The following is a 15743-nucleotide window of genomic DNA, read 5'->3' as shown; positions in this document are numbered from 1 at the left end:
CTAACAGGGGAGACTAACAGGCTAACAGGGGAGCTAACAGGGAAGCTAAACAGGGGAGTCAACAGGGGAACTAACAAGGGCTAACAGGGGAGCTAACAGGGGAGACTAACAGGCTAACAGGGGAGCTAACAAAGAAGCCAACAGGGGAGACTAGGGCCAGAGCTGCTTACAGGGATGGAGTAGGAGGGCGCAGGCTAGACGTCTGGAGTGGGGCGCGTCGGCTTGGAGAACGCGCTGGTTCGGAGAGCGCGCCGGCTCGGAGAGACGCATCCTCCCGTAGAGGATTAGAGAGCGATGCGCGTCTGGAGTGGAGCGCGTCTGCAGAAGGAGCGCGTCTGCTGTAGGAGCGCATCAGCGCGGAGTCTGGAGTCGTGCGTGTCTGCTTGGAGAACGCGCCGGTTCGGAGAGCGCATCTGGCGCGGGGTCTGGAGTGGTGCGCGTCTGCTTGGAGAACGCGCCGGTTCGGAGAGCGCATCTGGCGTGGGGTCTGGAGTGGTGCGCGTCTGCTTGGAGAACGCGCTGGTTCGGAGAGCGCATCTGGCGCGGGGTCTGGAGTGGTGCGCGTCTGCTTGGAGAACGCGCCGGTTCGGAGAGCGCATCTGGCGCGGGATCTGGAGTGGAACACTGGAATACCTCCCGTAGAGAATTAGAGAGCGCAGTACTGTGTCCCACTCCAGGCAAACGGCGACAGCTGGCGAAGGCTTGCACCTCGTCTCACGCCGGAGATGAAACAGCATACAGACAGATAGGGAATCTCCCGTAGGAGCTTACAGATAGAGAATCTCCCGTAGGAGTTTGCAGAACGACCCGACGAGGACTGGGGGGGAGATCGAGCTATTTAAAGCCCACTGGGGCGCTAATTAGAACACACATCAGGTGCGAGATAGTAATTGATACTTGACTAGAAGTGTGTGTTCGGCACGGACCAATCAAACACATAATGACAGGTAGTCCAAGGGTGTGGGCTGCTGAAGAGCAGACGAGAGTAAACGAACGCGAGGGTGGGGGCTGGAGAGGTGAGGAGACAGGGAATCAAAGGTCCAGGGAACAGGAATTAAAGGTCCAGGGAAGAGGCGAACCTCACACAAAATCCCCATTCCCCTCACCATCCTGCCTCCGCTCTCAGCAACATAGGGCCCTAGGTAGCAATTTTAAGAGAGCAGGAGACAGTAGGGATTGGGGAACAGACAAAACAAGGGTTACACATTAGACAACAGAACACACCAATTTCAAAAATACAAATGTCTCAAAAACATTTGTCAAACAGGGATATGAAAGAGCTAAATAAAGCAAACTAAAGGGGTCCCCACACGGCGAGCGATTTTAGCCAGGCGACCGATTTTTTTAGCGAGCCAACAGACAGAATTGTATCGCCTTCATTGTTATGAATGAGAGAACCCACACGGCAGGAGATTCTGAAGCGACGGTCGCGCAGCTATTTCTGTCGCCTCGCTAAAAATCGCCTCGATCCTATTTTTGGAGGCGACGGCAGCCAGGACAATGAGGAAATAACATGACTTCTATAGAAGTAGTACAGAACAGTTCTACTGGTGTATCATTTGTACACCATTCATGTATCATTCAATACATTCATTGATCAATAACCTCCGTATTATTACCATGCTACTTATGTTCATTATTATTAACGGGAACAATTTAAATAAATAACGTTAGTTTGAGAAGCTGTAGTGGCCGCTTGTCATTAACTAATAAATGAACAATGCGCCACGATGTACTACTAGATGTTTTTATACTCGGGTAACAAAAGAAGTTGTGGATGTTGACAGAGTTTAATGTCCAGGCTGTAGCTGATATAGTTTGTAAGGTTTATTGTCCAAAGAAAATTATGGTTGAGAACAAAACAGTTTGCGTCTTCCGTGAAAAATACACTCTCTCAGCAGCTGCATAACAATACTTGTCCAATCGTTGGTAATGAACGTATCGTAGCGATCAGGCATGCAGTAATGTCAGGAAGAATGAGGAGATGTTGTATTCGTATATGGTGGTTTAATTCCAGCTCAATATGGGTTTTACAGGTTAATACTCTCTCGTACTGCACAACACAGCTACCAGCTAACCCGCTTCACAACAACCTAACGTCCGGTCCCGGCGGTCCGCCCTCCTATATCTCCCGGGGGGAAACACCCCCAGCTAAACAGAGCGACACATAACTTATTATACCTGAGAACGGTCGCCTCTGGTGTGGGGGGCTAAGCGATTGTCATTGAGCGACAGGCGATCACATCGCCAGGCGACGTCTGTCGCCCGCCGTGTGCAGACCACTTAAGAGTCACTGGTTCAAAAACCTCACAGCAAACTCTACAGTGTAACTCTTTATTTTCTCCCTCTAAATTCAAATCAAAATTGTTTATAACCTTTCCAGATATCCCTGGTATATACAAATAAACATCAGTATCAAACAAACAAGTCCCCAATTGTCAAACATAAATATTAATATGTGGAGCAAAAGTTCCTGAGCTTAGGAGTGGAGAAAGCCCCCATATGACGAACCAGAGGGTTGTCATAAATGGGTAGTCCAAACGCACGTGGTGGCACGTTAACAAAATAATTTAATTTTAAATGGTCAACCACGCCCAGATGCATGTCATTAGGTGCTGAAATGTTGCGGGCACAACCACCTTATTTAACTCAGCACAATGACCATAACAAGATTTCATATTGGGGGGCGGAGCCAGGCATTCATGGAGTACGACGTGTTTCACGAGAGCTCCCTACTATCGTGCAAAAATACACTTTTCTCCCCATTAGCCTTTATTTTATTTTTATTTGTTATTGGTTTTCTTGTGTCTGGAGAGCTCCCTGCTGGCTAGGCAGGCTGACGTTGCCAAACTACAGACGGTAATTGTGGAAATGCAGTCCCGGGAGAGACGTTACAACATCAGGATCGTTGGTGTCCCGGAGGGCAGTGAGGGAGGTCGTCTCTCGGAGACCATGCCGGAGTTGTTGCAAAAGATACTGGGGGAGGATGTCCTCCCCAGCCCACCCATGTGCGAGTCGGCCTACAGAGCGGGCAAGACCAGTCCTGGAGTGAACAAGGAGCCGAGGCCCATCATTGTTAAGCTAAACAGGCTACAACAGAGGGAGCTCATCATGCGGTCGGCCCGTGCCAAGAGGGGTGAACTCGGTCTCGGCAATCACAAAGTGGCCATTTTCGAAGACTTTACGCCGGAGGTTCAAGCACAGAGGGGCGAATACAAAGTGGCCATGGCCAGGCTATGGAAATTGGGCCTGAGGCCTACGCTATTCTTCCCCGCAAGATTATCTGTGCTGTGTAAGGGCGATGATCGTCAATCATTTTGGTCGTTGGCTAAAGCGGAGGAGTATCTCGGGGGGATAGCCGAGACCGTAGCTTGATAACTGTGTTGGGTGAGTGACGTGGCGATGTGGGCCTAAATACATTGATAGGGCGGACTACTCACAAATGTTTATTGTCATGCCCAAACAGGCTAACTGGCCATTGCCCATCCAAACTAGCGGGGCATCTCAATGACTTCTGTTACTTGCTAATACTGACCCCATGGTCGTACGTGTGTGTCGCCTCTATGAAAGCTAGCGAGCTAGCTGGACAATGTACATAACAGATACTAGCGTGCTGGCTGGATTCATCACCAGCTTACGCGCTAGCCTCGGGCTAACTAGCATGCTAAGTCTATCGCCCGCACCGAGTCATTCGAGACCCGTTAATGTTTACGTATTTTGGCTGTTGTTGCTGTTTAAGTGACATCTGTTTGCACAATTTAACTGTGATTGGGTCCTGCCTTAACTATCTTCTGGTATGCTTTAATTTTTTTAATTTTCTTTTATCCATTTGTGCTACAGCATTGCGACGTTGATACGCAGATTCAGAAGTAGTTGGTTACAGGGATGGCGTTGAGTTATTATATAATAATAGCAAATTTTTCCCTTATAGTTGGCTCATATTAGGGCCAAGGCTCACGTTTGTTTTCGCTAGTAACACATTCGGTTGATCTGTTTTGTTGTGTTTCTAGGTCTTGTTTTCCTTGTCTAGACGGGGTTTGGCTGTTTTTGAGCCTTAGGCTCTGGTCGTTGAAGGTCGGTTATATATATATATGTAATATATAATAACATGTTGTGTCAGGTATAGCTTATTACTACCCCCGGGTTAATGAAGGTGTTTACTTCTATTCTTATATAGGATTTTGTCATTCCAGCCTTTGTGCCTGACCAGAGGGACTGTGAAATGCTTGCACCTTGACCACTAACCTTTGTTTTTTCTTTTTCTTTTTATTGTTGCTGTTTGAATGACATCTGTTTGCACAATTTAACTGTGATCGGGTCCTGCCTTAGACTATCTTCTGGTATGCTTTAATTTTTTTAATTTTCTTTTATCCATTTGTGCTATAGCATTGCGACGCTGATACGCAGATTCAGAAGTAGTTGGTTACAGGGTTGGCGTTGAGTTATTATATAATAATAGCAAATTTTTCCCTTATAGTTGGCTCATATTAGGGCCAAGGCTCACGTTTGTTTTCACTAGTAACACCTTCGGTTGATCTGTTTTGTTGTGTTTTTAGGTCTTGTTTTCCTTGTCTAGACGGTGTTTGGCTGTTTTTGAGCCTTAGGCTCCGGTCGTTGAAGGGCGGCTATATATATATATATGCAATATATAATAACAGGTTGTGTCAGGTATAGCTTATTACTACCCCCGGGTTAATGAAGGTGTTTACTTCTATTCTTATATAGGATTTTGTCATTCCAGCCTTTGTGCCTGACCAGAGGGACTGTGAAATGCTTGCACCTTGACCAATCATTTTAATTTTTTTTTTTCTTGGACTAGTGGGGGGGTTAATCAGGGTTTTATTTAGAGAGGGGGTCGGAGTGGAGAGCGTCTTATTGGTTCCATGATTCCAGTGGGAAACGATAGGAAGATGACCATCCTTAGTGGATGGTGCGTAGGGAGGGGATTGGAGAGTGGGTATAGGAGGGTTAATATTAGGATGGGTGGGTTAGGGTATAGAGTAGAAGTAGGTGGGGTTGTAACTGGGGTGGTATTTTTCTATGTTTTCTGTACTGTTGTCCTATATATGTGTAATTGTTCCTCCTCTGAACTCTTGGGATTGACCGTCTGGGCCCGCCTGGATCAGCGCCTCTGTCCTCAGCCTGGCTGCACTGGTATGTTCTCTATGCATTTAGACAAATTCGACCATGGCTAAATTGAATATTTTAATTTGGAACGCAGGGGGTCTTAACGCCCCACACAAGCGTGCCAGTGTCCTTTGGTTATTGAAGAGAAGAAATATTGACATTGCTCTCCTTAGTGAGACGCATTTATTGGTGGGTGATGTATCAAGGCTAGCAAATCGACAATATCACGTTATCTCCTCATCCTCAGCCGACAATAAGACAAAAGGAGTCGTTATAGTTACAAGACGTAACCTTGATATCAAAGTCCTGGATGTGTGGTCGGACACGGAGGGAAGGATTACTATAGCAAAAGTTGAGTTTTCTCATAGGAAGATGGCAATAATAGCATTGTATGCCCCTAACACATTTGATTCAGCGTTCTATAATACAATCACAAGGAATATGTTGGAACTTACTGGATACGCTCTCATTGTGGGTGGCGATTTTAATGCGTGCTGGGATGCGGAGATGGATATGTCCGGGTCCTCTGAAACAAGCGACCAAAAACAGTCCTCTAAGGCCCTCAGGATGTGGGCCCAGGACACGGGGCTCGCAGACCTCTGGCGCATATCCAATCCCACCCTCAAGGATTACTCTCACCTGTCAGCCAGACACAAAACCTTCTCTCGAATAGACTATGCATTCACGTCCCCTAATATTTTTGATAGTTTCGACGTCTCATTGGTTCCCCTAGCTCTCTCGGACCACAAGGGGATTTTCCTTATAGCAACTTTTGGCAATCTCTCCACGAGAGCTCCGAGATGGCGTTTTAACTCAACCTTATTAAAGAACGATGATTTCTGTACTGAGTTCAGGAGTAAACTAGTTGAATTCTTGCAGATCAATGTCGGCACAGTCGAGGACCCTAGGGTCCTGTGGAACGCGTTGAAGGGATTTATCAGGGGTCATGTCACACTTTTTGCCTCCAATTTGCGTAAATCCCGGTCAAAAAAACTAGAAGGACTGGAAACATTATACGCGGACCTATACGCATCTTTGCAAACTAACTATAATGAACGACTAAACACACAACGCAAGATAGTCAAGAAAGAAACTCCATACTTAAACAACAGTCTGAGTTCTTGATACATAGGATGAGGCAAAATTACTACTTTCACGGTTCCAGGCCTAGCCATCTATTGGCAATGAAAATACGCTCGAATGATCATTTCTCGGATATCCCTTCGATCAAGACGCGACAGGGAACAGTCACTACTGATTCGAAACAGATCAACCAAACTTTTAAAGAGTTTTACTCACAGTTATATAGCTCAGAGGTTAATTTTGATAATTCTAAATTTGAATCGTTCATTGGCGGGCTTGAGATACCCCACATTTCTGAGGAAGAGGCTAAGGAACTGGGGAAACCGATCACTCTTGTGGAACTTAGGGAGACGATTGCTGAAATGCAAAGGGGTAAGGCACCAGGCTGGGATGGGATTCCACCCGAGGTATATTTAGCTTTCTGGGACCAATTGGGTCCATTGATGCTCGATATGATCAATTACGCTATCGAACAAGGGGAGTTCTCAAGAGATGTCAACATGGCATTGATTTCTTTACTTCTCAAGAAGGATAAAGATCCCAATGACTGTGGTAGCTATAGGCCCTTGAGTCTTCTCGGGGCCGATCTTAAAGTGTTTGCCAAGGTGCTGGCCCGCCGCCTGCAGAGGTTTATGACGGTATTGGTACACTGCGATCAAACTGGTTTTATCCCGGGGCGCCTGGCTGCAGATAATCTTAGGAGGCTGTTGCATGTAGTCGATAACAGTAAAGACAATACAGCTCCGTCCACAGTTCTGTCCTTGGATGCCATGAAGGCGTTTGACAGACTAGAATGGTCATACCTGTGGAAGGTACTTGAGGTTATGGGTCTTGGGAAGAATTTTATTCATATGATTAAAGTCCTGTATGCCTCGCCGTCGGCAATGATACTGACAGGCAAAAACTGTTCCACACTTTTTCCAGTCTCCAGATCTTCTAGACAGGGTTGTCCTCGGAGCCCAGGACTATTCGCGCTTTCCCTCGAACCGGCCACAAAATTACTGGGAATAATCGACGACTTTGGTAAATTGTCAGGCTTTAAGATTAACTGGAACAAATCAGCCTGCCTACCTCTTAATGAGCTGGCCAAGGCGGTGCGACTACCAGCTGATATCCCCATAGTGGAACATTTTAAATACTTAGGCATAGAGATATTCCCCACGCTAAGTCAAACTACTAAGTACAACTTCACAGGTACTTATGATAAAATACGCCAGGATCTAGATAGATGGTCGGCCCTTCCTGCTCCCCCTGCCCCCTCCAATAGACCACTGGCGCAAGGTACAATCGATGGTGTCTAAGTTTATCTGGAATAACAAACGCCCGAGAATCAAAAGAGCTACCACTCAACGTAGGAAACAAGATGGGGGCCTCGCAATCCCTGATTTTAAGCTTTATTTCTGGTCCTTTTCACTGAGACCTCTGATGTGCTGGCTAGACCCTGTAGATGCTGTATCTTGGCGCTCCTTAGAAGCGGCAGCGGTCTCACCGCTAAGATTGCAGGATGTAGTGTACTCCACTGTCCCTATTTCAAAATGCAGACTAAGGTATGGACCGATCATAACTCACGTGATCCAAACATGGCGTAATGTACAGAAGTCATGTGCGGTTAAATGCCCATGGCACCTGGACTCTCCAATTTTTAATAACCAGCAACTACTTGTTGGGCACAAACCGGTTAGTATTCCTCAATGGCAAAGGAGGGGAGTTCATACTCTGGAGGATATTTATGATAAGAACGGCCTTCGAGCGTTTCAGGACTTAAAATAATTTTATCTTCCCGGCGAGTCCTTCTTTCTTTACCTTCAACTAAGGTCAGCGCTGAGGGCGCATGGTGTGCCGTGGGCTCAAGCTTTGCACCCACACCCCTTCCTCAGGCTCATAGTGGACAGGACGACCTCCAGAGGGTTTGTCTCAGACTTTTATACGCTCTTAATTCAATCCACGTATAAAAATGTATCATTGGATACAATCTGGCGTGGGGATATCCCGGAGTTGGACCCCGAGTTTGACTGGGATGATGTTTGGGCAAATATAGCATTGTCTTCCCGCAACCCCAATCACCAGCAAATTAATTTTAATTATATTCATAGGACCTATCTTACACCTAGGAAGCTATTTGCTATGGGACTGGTAACCGACTCTTGGTGCACGTTGTGCTCTCAAAGGGCCACTGGCACTTATATGCATATGTATTGGGATTGCCCACCAGTAGCCCGCTTCTGGAGGTCAATAACGGACAAACTTTCAGATCTGTGTGGCTTAACTATCCCATTCGCAGCTGTTACGCTACTCCTGAACGATATAACAACACTACCCGCGTCCGTACAACAAAAAAAGGTTGTCCTAGCGGGCATCACAGCAGCGAAGAAGCTAATAGCATTGAGATGGAAGGAGCCTGAGAAGCTCACGGTGATTAACTGGTCCCTAACACTGTTGGATGTGATTTATCTAGAGTTATCCACGGCACGGGTGATAGGGGTGGGGCAGGCTGGGATTGACATTGTGGTTTGCAGCAGCTGAGAAGGTCAAGACCGTCGTGTGCGGCTGAGCGGGGGTGGGGTGCTTGTCCGGGGGAGTCCGGCGGTCTCGTGGGAGGGGGAGGAGGAAATGTCTTGTCTGTCTTGTCTTTTGTGTTGTCCTCTTGACTTTAACTGAGGGATTTTATTGGGGGGGAGCTATTTTGCTATTTCTTCACTATTTGGACACTTTTACACTGTTCATGTGAGTCTATGGAACACCTCTGTAGGTTTTTGTTTTTCAAGAAGGTTCATTGTTTTGTTTTTCTAGTCGGGTACTCAAAAGCGGCATTTTTCTACCTCAGGACCTTAGGCCGTTTTGAGGCTGGGCTCCAACCACTGTGTGACCCGGTGGCATCTGCCACATTGTTATGCAGCTGGGAAATCTCTGACATCACTGATATGCACATTTTGAGATGACTCAGCTCGGTGAGGGTAAATGTTGTGAGGTGAATTGGAAGAATGGGCCTTTTTGAGAATTAGAGATATACGTTTTATTAATATAGGGCCGCACGGCCGGGAAACGGTGCTGAATACTGGGAAAGGCCATTTATTTATTAGATAGTACCCCTTTAAATTTTAAAGGGTTGTACTCTGTTTTTTTTTGTATTATTATTGTTTCTGTTATTTCCCTGTGAAGTTCTGTGTATTGTTATTGTGTTGTCTTGTTTTCATGTAAATAATAATTAAAAAAAATAATAAAAAAAAAACAAGATTTCAAAAAAAAATTCTCTCTCTTTCCAATTCTCTTTTTCTTTCTCTTTTTTCCTGTTTTCATTTTCTCCTTCCCAAATATCTCACTCTGAATAGTCATGGGACCACCAACTTTCTGACCAAACCTCAGGTCATTAGGGCTAAACCCTGTGATGTCCTGGGCGACCTCTCTGGAAGCCAGTAGGAGCCATGGCAGTCCCTCCTTAGGAACGGCTACTGGAGAAGTGGAACAGAGAGAAACATTATTGTAGTCCCCATTATTCACCCCCCCCCCCTTCAGATGGGCAAAAGTTGGTGGGCTGTAGGAGGTTGTATTTTTGCTTTTGGCAATAACATTTGTCTCAACAATTCTTCCAAACGGCATGGCTGTATCTAACAGAGTTTCCAAAGCCGGATCACTGCCCTGCCCTTTACCCGAATCAGTCTGCGACACGGACTGTAATGGGCCAGGCAGAACCAAACTAACATGAGCAGTCTCAACATCCGCGCCTCGGGTAGCCCCCTGCGCATCACACGTTGCTGTCATTTCCTGCGTCACTGCACAGGCCGGATGACCAAGGACAACACCTGACATGTCATCTAACCTAGGACTAGGAGAGTCGTGTGAGCCTGGACTAGGAGAGTCTTGTGAGTCTGGACTAGGAGAGTCTTGTGAGTCTGGACTAGGAGAGTCATGGGTGACTACACTTGGGAGAGGCCCCTCGGCCCACACCTCAGCAAGATTGTTACCCAGTTCGATGTCCACACCATCAACAGGCAACTCAGCGCGCACACCTCTTTGCACATCACCACTCCCCAAACCTGAAATGAGAGAAACGTCACATACAGGAACAGGGAACACAGACAACGGTGGACGAGGAGAAAACAATAAATCCCGCTCCCTATGCTGCAGATCTATTTTGGCAAGCTCAGCCTTCTGCTTAATCTCCTCCAAAGCGAATTCTTGTCTGTGCTTTGCCTCCTCTAAAGCTATTTTGGCAAGCTCCGTCTTTTGCTTAACCTCCTCCAAAGCGAACTCTTGTCTGTGCTGCAGTAGCAGAAGTTCCATCTGCCACTCAAAACTGAGTGCCATAGTGCACTATTGGCCTAAACAAAGTGAGCCACACTCACAAACAAAGTGCCATACGACCCAGGCCTACAAAACAAACAAAACCTATGCTGGGACAATGAAGCGTGAATACCATTAAAAAACAAACGGTCTGATCAAATGAAACCTCCCCCCCAGACTAGCTACAGGGCCTAACTAACTAACTAACTAACTACCTCAAAACCTCAATCTTCGTGCCACTACATGCAGGGGGTACTAATGCACTAGAACTCTCTGGGCAGAAAAAGTACCTGTTATACAGCCACTCCTCTGAGCCAGAGACGTGCTCCAGAGAGGACAACAAGCGCCAATGCCAGTGCCTGTCTCTACCCGCGTCTGTAGCCGCCTAAAAAAGAAAATACCAAGACAAGTCCCCCTATTGGAAACCTGCCATCTTTGCCTACATGGGGATTTATGGTTCCCAAAACACACAGACTGTCAGGTATCAAACTCCAAAGCCTCAACACAAGCAATAACAAACAAACAAAACAAAGTAACAAATCTCTACCACAAGAAATCTGCACAAACAAACTGCTACTTTCCCCCAAATCCCAAACAACAAACACCCCCAAGAACAAATCACGTGCTAACTCCCCAACACTGGCATACAAATAATTAGGCTACAAACAAATTCTAGCCAACAGGCTACAAATACTATAGCTGCAAACCTCAGGTCACAGACACTAGTCCAAAGAAGCAGCCTAATCACCTTTCCTAATTAGCCCTTCTATACTAAGACAGAGCTCAAACAAATTGACCCAACAGGAACCAAAACACAAATGCCAGTCAAATTACAAACTCCAAATGCTAGAAAAATTATCAAGCACAAATACCAATTCAACCACACTAGGCCAAATTACAAACAAATCAATGTGCTACAAAAGGTCCACCAAACGGCTTGAGCCCCCATATATGACGTACCAGAAGAGGTTTGTCATATAAAGGAAGTCAACACATGAGAGTTCAATTTAACAAAGAAGATTTATTTAATCCTATCTAAACAAACAAAAGCATGAGGACATGAACAATGAAATGTTTTGTATTAGAATCAGTGGTGAGTGCAGTGTGTGGATGAGTGAGTAAGTATGCTGTGGTGTGTGTTTGGTGTAAGTATCAGTGCTATAATATGTCAAAGGATGCAGCTTGGGTGTTGGTACAACCTGTGCCTGGGAGTGGAGAAAGCAGACAGAGACACATATATTCAGGTGCAGGCACCTCTGCTCTGCACAGGTGAGTCTCATACAGTTAACGAGCCACTGAAGTGGATTTCCCAAGCTATTTCGGTTCTGCTCTGCCAGAACCGGGTTGCGTTAGTACTCTGCGTTGTGATTCAATACTTTTAAAGCTCTGGGAATCACTTCTCTTCAAACTGAGCAGTGCAGGCAGAAGGAATTAGGAGGAAAAAGGTTATATAGCAGCTGTTTAATCAAAGTTTAAGAGTGTATACAAATTACAATAAGAAAATGCTATAGTTGTAATCACAAACACTATGCCGTGAGTGATACAACCAGACTAATATTACAGTATAAAGAATGATAGTTGATAAGTTGTTGATGGTCTTTGTTGTCTGGCTGACAAAACAAAGCAGTCTGTTTTCCCTCCAAAAGCGATGTCCTTTGTTCTCCTGCTGACCTGCCCGCCTTGAGTGTGGATGGTGGAGAGGTCTTGTCCTGTCTGTGGGTTGGGTTGTTCCAGAGTCCTCCTTTCCCCCCGTCACACCCCATCTTATAGCCAAGGCCCAGTGTCTCGGAGTTGATGACATCATCACATTATTTCCTCCAATCACAGGACTGCTAAGCTGGTATTTGAAAAATAGGGGTTTGGCTTAATAGCCCAACCCCCTTCACATAATACTAACAATCTACCTTAAACATTGCATCATTTTCATTTCCTAATATCTATATTTGAATTACAATTGCCCACATAAACACAGATATATTTCTTTATCACTAAGTCTGTTGACTTTAATCATTCTTTTTAGAATAGAATATAACTGAATAACAGATTAAATTAGAACTGGATAGAAGAGAATAGATCAGAATATAAAACCATCAATTAATCAAATTGAACATAAATTGGAAACAGCACAGACACATTAACTAATTGTAGACATTTAAGTATGACCAAACCTAATTATATTTTAACTTACTTCAATGACTTAATTCAAGATTATAAGTACAATATACCAGGAAATAGTTAGCTTGTTTGGAGCTCAAATTAAGGATTTCAATAGTGATCTTCTCTGTGTGTGTGTGTGTATGTGAAAATGTGTGTGTGTGAGTGTGTGTGTATGTGTGTGTGTGACTGTGTGTGTGTGAATGTGTATGTGTGTGTGTGTGTGTCTGTGTGTGTGTGTGTGTGTGTGTGTGTGTGAGTCTATGTGTGTGTGTGTGTGTGTGTGTGTGTCTGTGTGTGTGTGTGTGTGTGAGTCTATGTGTCTGTGTGTGTGTGTGTGTGTGTCTATGTGTGTGTGTGTGTCTGTCTGTGTGTGTGTGTCACAGGAAACTCCAGCGAGATAACATGTTTATGTGACCTTTTGGTCTTTGTTTTGATCTTACAGAGCCCATTGTCCCAGGCCATGGCAGATGGCCCTTGGGTTCCTGTCGTAGATAGAATCATTTGACCACTCACTTCATGTGTAAATCGACCTGTGTGCCCACAATGGCAATCAGTCTATGTAAACACACACACAATCTATGAATTATTGTTTTGAGGGCCAAGTATTTCTACACATTAGTTAATCATGAGTCTATGTTTGGGAATTTACCACAGTTCCCCACTTGGATAGTTTACCTATCCTTAATATGTCAAACATAGATATCAATCTCTACACACTACTATCTAGATAACACTTAAGACATTTTATTAGGATAAAATATATATCTGATTTGCCACACTCAGATCCTAAAATTCAAATTAGCCATTTCAGTTTGTGATCATGTGCACAGTCTTTAACAACTTGTTCTCGTACCAAGATCAATTTCCATTGGTCTCAACTGTGAGTTGTCAAATTCTGACTTGGAGCATTGAGGAGGGGGGTCTATGTTTTCTAGATTTGACCCGGCCTCCTCTTTGTTGCTCAGAGCTGATGCAGTATCACGACTGCTGGGTGCAATTCCACTTTCTGGGAGGTGGAATTTAGAAAGCAAATTGCCTTTCTATTACACCCCATCTTCTGTCAAGAACATCTTGACTCGTGTTGACCTCTATTAGGGGGTAGGGCCCCCTGCTGTATCTTCTATTGCTGTCACAGCGGTGGGGAGGTCGTCGCTGGCTGCTCGACCCTTTCGCTGGTTGACCCCCTGGTCAATGGTTGAGGCCTTGCTTCTGTTGACATCCGGAGTTGTTGCTGAGGTCTAGCCGCCTGTCTCCTCGTTGGTTGTCTGTCGTTTCCCTCTGAAGCCTCAAGACTCGGTCACTGCGTTGGCCAAGACTCTCCCGGCCCGAGAGGTAGGTGTCTCCTGGTTCTCCGCAGTGTTGTGGCTCCCCATGGAACCGCTGGGTAGACACTAGCCAGTGTCCTGCATCAACAGTACCGATGGAGTCCTCGGTCTTCCTTGTACCACTCTCTGATGACTGCGGATCCCCCAATCTCCCATCCGTATCCTGCAGTGAATATATATCGCTTCGGGGGACAGTGCAGGTCACTTCTACCACAACAATTGATTGAGAATCCATAATTTCCATAATTTTCCTCCCTCAGACTCTCTTTACTGGTCTGAGCTTTGACAACTTTCTTTTCCAAATCATTTATCTATATATTTCATGGTTTTTAGATCATTAATTTTCAAAATTCTGAAAAATTCACATGGCTCTCATTATATTATGCTGTCAAAACAGTATACTCCTCCACCCCTCGATGTGGAATACACATTGAAACATCGTTACCGTCGTCCTCTGGACAGCCGCACCCAGACCGGACGGTCAGCACTGACACCTCCACTCTCCCAGTACTCCTGTGTGTATGGCAACAAATCACAGTCCGCCTTAAACACACATCTTCCACACCACAAGCCAATTATCAATTGCACATGTCCACACCCTACACAAGACTAATTTGGCCAATAGCGACCAAACCTATTGAGCTTCATTAATGTACAGAGAATCATGCTTCCCAACACTATTACCAATCACGACACACCCCCAGCCCCTAAAACTGGGTATTCAATGGGCGGAGAACAAAAATCCATAACTAGCTCATGTTTCTTCACTTTGTTCCCAGTCCATTTTACAGACATATACTACCCCGTCCTGATGTGTCGAGATCACTCCCAGCTTGCCAGGTACCCTAAGAAAAAACACACAGAAAGAAAGAAAACAGAAAACAAAACACAAAGAAAACGCTGCCAAACCAATAAATGAAAAAATAAACCAAGCTTGCGAGCTTTTTCTTTTTTCTTCTGAGCTCATTTTTAACTAAGAAACAAAAAAGGGAAATCAAATGAATAAACAAAATGTACGCTCCCGGCCTAAGTCAGGAATTGCTCGTAACACACTAGAAAAGAGAAGTAAAAATAAAAGTAAATAAACACCTATCCTATTGCTCATAACTGTTAATACGCTTCTATCAATACTATAAAATACTAGAAACAACTATGAGTCTTTTCAATTTCTTAATCATGCAGTCCACCCTTTGATCAATCTGAATGTTGACCAAGCATGGATAATTTACTGATCACTAGCTGCCGCAGTGTCACATCATCACACTGTCTAATATTGATTAACTATTTAACATAATTTGACCCTCTTGTTAGTCTGATTAGTTCATGCATTTGTCAGTCACCCATACATCCGTTTTTAGTAACTTTCATTCATAATCTAATCACCTAACACCTCTATCTATTTTTATTTTTTATTTTTATTCTAATCTAATTAGGAGCATATTTTATCATTCAATATATCCCACCTCTACCCTAGTCAGTTGCATATATTTTTATTCTGCCGGTGGCCTCTGCAGACATGACCTTTGAAAATGACCTTTCACTCCACAGCTCCAACAACACTGGCGGTCTCCCCCGGGTTGTGGGACCCGGTGGGTCAGTTGCCTGTGACCGGATGACCCTGGGGTCATCGGGCCCAGAACATGTCCTGGTGGTATGCCATCATCGCCATGGTTCCCTGGAGCCTGTTCGGAGGAGAAAGCCACGTACCTATTTGGTCCAGTCACAGTTCCTTGAGAGGGGCCCGTGGTTGGGAGGGGCCCGCCACCTGTT

The sequence above is a fragment of the Notolepis coatsorum genome (assembly GCF_963971535.1).
Source record: "Notolepis coatsorum genome assembly, chromosome: 6".
Classification (NCBI taxonomy): Eukaryota; Metazoa; Chordata; class Actinopteri; order Aulopiformes; family Paralepididae; genus Notolepis; species Notolepis coatsorum.
This window is presented reverse-complemented; position numbering follows the sequence as displayed.